The sequence below is a fragment of the Choristoneura fumiferana genome, chromosome Z (assembly GCF_025370935.1).
Source record: "Choristoneura fumiferana chromosome Z, NRCan_CFum_1, whole genome shotgun sequence".
NCBI classification, from domain to species: domain Eukaryota; kingdom Metazoa; phylum Arthropoda; class Insecta; order Lepidoptera; family Tortricidae; genus Choristoneura; species Choristoneura fumiferana.
In genome coordinates, this window is record NC_133472.1 from 34,457,988 (window position 1) to 34,464,386 (window position 6,399).

Here is a 6,399-nt window from a genome sequence, read left to right on the forward strand (position 1 = left end):
ACTTCGTAGTATTATAAGACTGACTCGAGTCTTAAAGCACCCTCGTAGCGATCGATCACATTCGCACACATCCATAAAATGAGCATTCGATGACAAAATTTACCCAAATAGCAAGCACTTATAACATTAAATTACCCACATTCATGACAAAACACATTTTATTAGTTATTGTTAGTAAAGATTGATTTGAATTTGAATAGACTGAGACGGCATAACAATAAATAAATAATCCATGAAATAAAATTAATCAACGGGTGGTGAAACAGCCCCTTAGGCTACAAAAGAACTCATAAATTATAACAAACTAGTGTACTGTTCACAAAAACTGTTTATACCTGCTGAGCTGGCAACATTGCATTTTTGTTAATTTTTCTCGATTATTCCATAATTTTTTTTAATGAAAATTAAAAATGTGGTAGGTTATGTGTCTACTGCAATAATTATTCGTGATAGACTTTTATATTCTTTAAAAACGAACAAATGTTTATTATCTGTTTTTAAAGAAAATAAAAGTCTATCACGCATAATTATTGGAGTAGAAGAGTAAATTAACTTATATATTCAGAACAGTTCTATGAGACTACATTTTTAATTTGCATGAAATTTTTATGGAATAATCGAGAAAAACTAACAAAAATGCAACGTTGCACAGCTCAGCACGTATAAACGCTCTTAAGAAGATAATGGCAAGAAATACAAAGTGTAGTACTTTCGAAAGCAACACGTAAGTTTCAATTAGTTGCAGTTGATTGCAACACTAACTCGTCATACATAGAGCTACTTATGTTTTATTACTAGACCACGTGATGCAAATTAATTGAAGAAATGTGGTGAGCTCTGTGCTTTTATGGCCATTCATAATCATTCATTGCGCGGTCTATATTATATTTGTTATCGAAATAAGAGTCCATATAAAATTACAGGCACTTATTTCATGGAAGCACTAATTATTTATAATTAAACTCAAAGCACTCTTTTAACATAAAAATGTCTTCTCCTTTTTACCCGACTGCCCGAAGGAGTTAAATGATGGCAAATGTCATTCTGACGAAAAATGACCTACCCGCAAAATAAACCAAACACATGCCTCATCCAAGCGATGCTAGACAGCTGTTTCATCGCTTGAATAATCTATTCTACCGAGCAACGGCTAAATAAAGACTTAGAGCGGTTTCGCACTACGCACGCCCGATTCGAATCAGTCAAAATACGGACCAAAGTAGTCGTGGAACAATTTGTATAGTAGTTTACACCATAAAAATAGTTCGACGACTATTTCGGACTGTATTTTCACGGATTCAGATCGTCGTAGTGCCTAGTGTGAAACCGCTCTGATAGTGTCTCATCGGCATTTGCGAAATCATCTACAATATTAGCGAATCTATAGTTTTGAAAATTAAATTCATTGAAACAAAATGAGATTGAAAAAGGTGTTTGTTCCATCACTAATCACTAAACGCCCTGTTCTTAGGGTGAAGTCAGACGAGCGTAATTTTTTGAGTTGCGTGTCGCTTATTTTCGATCGCGAAATTTCTGCTGCATTCGGTTTTATACAAAAGCCCAGTTTGTGCCACACGGCGACTATATTGTATGAACCCAAAATTACGCGACTGAAAATACGCCACTCACAACTCGAAGGTTACGCCAAACTGTCACCGGTGTTGCAAGTGGAACGACGCTGCGGCATATATTTTAATTAATCAATTGAATTGAATTAATATTTGTGTAGTTAATTGTTTGATTTCTCATGTTTGTATACTTGTCCCATTTAAATAAAAAAGTTGATTCACACAAATATTAATTGAATGCGAAGGATTTTATAATCTGGACAATTTTTCATAAAGGTAGTGGTCGAATTATAGTAATTCCGATAAGCTGAATTTTGGTGGAGACCTTGTACACCATTAGGAATAGAATAGTGTCAAACAAAAGTGAATTCAGTCAAAAAAAAAAGTATAAGGGCCATTTTTGTAGATAATTTTAAGATCTATCATTTTTGCCTGGGCTACTTTTTGATAAAACTTACTGTTTTCGAAAAAAAAAACAAGTTTCGACCTTTGACCCTGAAAAACTTTTTTAGCACACATGGGATCAATGGAAACTTTGACATTTTTTTCCTAATTGTATACCCAAGGACTCCACCAAAATTCAGCTTTTTCGGAATTTATTTAGGTAAATTGAAATGTCTATAAGGTAAGTCGGGGCAAGCGCGCCGGCAGGGAGTAAACGTGCCTACCATTAAAATATCGAAAAGTATCATAAGCACTAATAACAATCTCACAACCACGCATCTAAGACCTGACCTCAGACCTTTAAGATGTCTTTAGTAGTGCAATATCAATACTTTTCCACGCGGTTACCCCGACTTATCTTATTGGCCGGAGTATTAGTACAGTCGCCATTAGATATTTTGGAGCGGCCAAAGTGGTCAAAAATATCGGCACATGCACTCTATTATTAAAGTATTAGAATTCATTTATCGATAATAATGATCACCTTGGCCGCTCCGAAATATCTGATGGCGACTGTACATTTTGGCAGCTCTCATCGCCACATTTTAAAGATGCCTGCGCACAGCTCTGGTGAATGCGTAGCCTAAAAGTGAATCTTACTATTTTTGTTATGTTAGACGTTTGTTATTTGAACATGAATTAAATTAATCTTAGATATATTCTCAGATTTTAATTTCGTGGTCGTGTGAGTACAGTAGTATACAATAAATGTCGGTTTATTGAGTTAGTCCCATCTACTCTATTGTACTGGTTTCTGTTCTATGAAATTCATATACATTTTAATACTTCTGTATTACCCGTCCGAGAAAAAGATCGGATACATTTCTAATTAGATAAATTCAATCATTATTTTGTAAACTATTCCTTTTTTTTGTTTTATTCGGAATTCTGCAGAAACCTTGTGTTTGTATAGAGCTTGTTATTAAGCTAACAAATTACTAAATCGCTGCTTATGCATAATATTTTGTTTATGAACACTTTTCTTTTACGTAGTCGGAGTTACGGAGCTGTCTCCAAGTTTCTGTATGATCTGTTCATGTAGTATATTCAATGTCGATGATGGTATTTTTTTTTATTTGACTGGATGGCAAACGAGCAAATGGGTCTCCTGATGGTAAGAGATCACCACCGCCCATAAACATCTGCAACACCAGGGGTATTGCAGACGCGTTGCCAACCTAGAGGCCTAAGATGGGATACCTCACGTGCCAGTAATTTCACCGGCTGTCTTACTCTCCACGCCGAAACACAACAGTGCAAGTGTATCATAAGAAACAGGGCTAAAACTAGGCACCAAGCGTTTTCCCAGAGATAAGACCACTACATATCAAATTTCATCCAAATCGTTGGAGCCGTTTCCGAGGTTCTGATTATATATATACAAGAATTGCTCGTTTATCATAAGAAACATAAAGGACCGCGTCTGCTAAGTCATTAACTGACAAGTTTAATTCATTTGTCCTTTAATATCTGGGTGGATCAATTATTTCTTGTTATTCTGTCCCTTCAGCGAGGGGACAAAAGTAGTAGTTTAATAGAAGAAATGTGTGACATTATACTAACATGCTTATTAGATGACCAATTATAGAAGTGGCTTAAAACTACCACAAAAATGCATGTTTGGCAAATTTTAATCCTCTAAACTTACGGTTTAAAGCGTGACTCAGGAGAACGTACATAACTATGGCAACGAGTGACAAGAAAAAGTTCTTAACTCACATCATGATCATGACCAAAGAGTATTAATACCCATAGAAATCATGACATATTTATGAGTAACAAAATAAATGATATTTACATCGATACTAGCGATAGAGCTATATTTCCAAAAAAATAATTGAAATAATATGATATTACTGCATCCTACGGACATTTAAGATACTCAAAAAACATAAACTAAAAACATATGGTATGTGCTAGTGCTGCACTCTGACGGGATAAAATTGCAGCAATGTTCTGAACTTTTATCTTCGTCGCTTCGATATGCAACATGAACAAATCATATAACAAATTGTCAAACAGCTCCCTAACTGCAAAGGCATATTTGTGTAAAGTTGGTTAATTAAAGGGACTTATCCTGTTTGTAACTGACTCGGATGGGTAAAACATTGAACTTTATAATACATAAATATCTGTACACTTCAGTTAATCAAGCGAATATCATTATTGTAAGAAAGACAAAAAAAAATATTAATGTATATTATTCAACAAACGATAGATTGTGAGCTCAGATATTATGTAAGTCTGCGGGATTAGACAGGTAAAATACGGAAATGAAAAAAATTGCATATGTATATGTATATTCATAATGTACTGGTTAGTAAAGTATGTCTTGATTTAATGACTGGACTTGTGATGAAATCAAATAAGAATGGTAACATTTCGCTTTAACTGTTCCTTTGTCCCCTATAGAAAAAATACTATTTTTTATATAAATAAAAGAATTTTACTCGCTGTGCCATGCAGTAGGTAGGTACTTAACTAAATATTGATTACTGATATCAAAGCTTTGAATTCCCAACTTAAATGCCGTGCTTGAATCGGACTACAGCGATCGTTCGATTCGAAGATAAAATAAAGTTTTTAGCCAATCGGTTATATGCTCGACGTCAGTCATTATTGACAATTTTTAAAGAAGGACGTCCTACTAAAATGTACAGATATTTATGATATGACTGTCTGTAGAAGACTGTACACGTCACATTGTAATTAAATATACAAATAAATGTCGTTATCAAAATAATCATGCGATTTAGTTTCGTAAACTTGTTTTTCTGCAAAGACTCCGTTTTGGATTGATGGGAAGTTTTTATTTAAATATGATTACTTTTATACGGCTGTTTCTAATACGACTCTTCTGACGAGAAACGTGTCTTCATTTCTTTGAAATAAAAACCGGCCAAGTACAGTCAGCAGCAGAGGTACCTGGATGAGCAGTTATGATGTTTAAAATGATCTAAACACTGTTATTACCTGTACAGAAAAGTCGTGTATAGATAATTTTTAGCACCGTGATCGCTCATAGACTTCTGCTGCTGACTGTACGACTACGCTCATTTAGAGTTCCATAGAAATTCATAAAAAGCAAGAGATATGTATGTTGTATTTCCCAATAAACCAAAGCTATTTTTTGCGTTCGCTGCTATTCTCATTACTTATTGGAAATCGGCGATGTTCAGATATATTCCTTTATTAGTTTTGTGTGGTCTTAACTACTTGCCAAATTTCTTATTTCTATGCCAACGGGAAGTACTATACCTAGTGTCATCCACGAAGACGCGTGATTTTGTCAAAATTAGCCATTAATGACATTGTAATAAGAACCACGGCACGCGTCATCGTTAATGACTACCTGGTCTTGATACCTATGATTTTGGTTTGAAAGTACACTTTCTAAATGCTGTCAGTATTTTTTAATTGCGTGGCTTTAGGAACTTAATTTTAGCAGCTTCATGTGACGTTTTTGAGAAAATAGTCTTCACAGACTGACCGACTGAGAAGTGTTCCGTAATAAGGGTTCCGTTTCTAAAGATAACGAACCCTAAAAAACTTATGCTTATCTCCAATCAACCTGTAAACTGGAGTTAATCTTGAAGCACACTTAGTGATAACACCGATGCCTCTTAAAGCCAAATTTCAGATATTAAAGTGTCAAGGTAACACACAAACCGACGAAATAATTGATACACACGGAAATGCCGCCACAATCTATGCAAAGCGTAGCCTAGCATGGAGTAAAATAAATTGTTTTCTAAGGAACTAGCGCCATCAACCGCCATGAATCATCATCGTAAATAGCACAATGGATTAATAGAGGACTAAACATACGGAGTATGCGTATTTGCCTAATATCGTGATTAATCTTTGATATATTTATTGAATCAGGTGTTAATTAACGGAACTCCATATCAATGAATTAAAAGAATTTCTTTGCTCACCCGCGACCTTGGAAAAAAAGTCGCGGGTATGCAAAAAAAATCTTTTATTTCTTTGATGTGTTTTTTACGGAATGTAGACCGTACCTCCAGAAGCCTTATTGCCTAAGACACTTGGAATCACAACTGTTTTACCACTTCTTTTTGTCCCACGATGTAAGACGAGGGTAGTAAAATAATGGTGAACGCGATCCAGTGCTGAATTAGCCCATAAGCAGATTAAGCAATTGCTCAGGGCATCACTTCTTGGGGGGCACCATAAACAGCATCAATAAAAAAAATTGCTAGCTCATAAAAGGTTGGTTACTGCTTCTTATGGATGGGGGAGGGGGGGTGCCACAGGCGTGGATTGCTTAGGACATCAAATAGCAAGTTGCGTTGTGTTGTGTTGCTCTGACTTTATCTATAGCTTTGATGCGACATAACACAAGCCGTCACAACACAATACATCA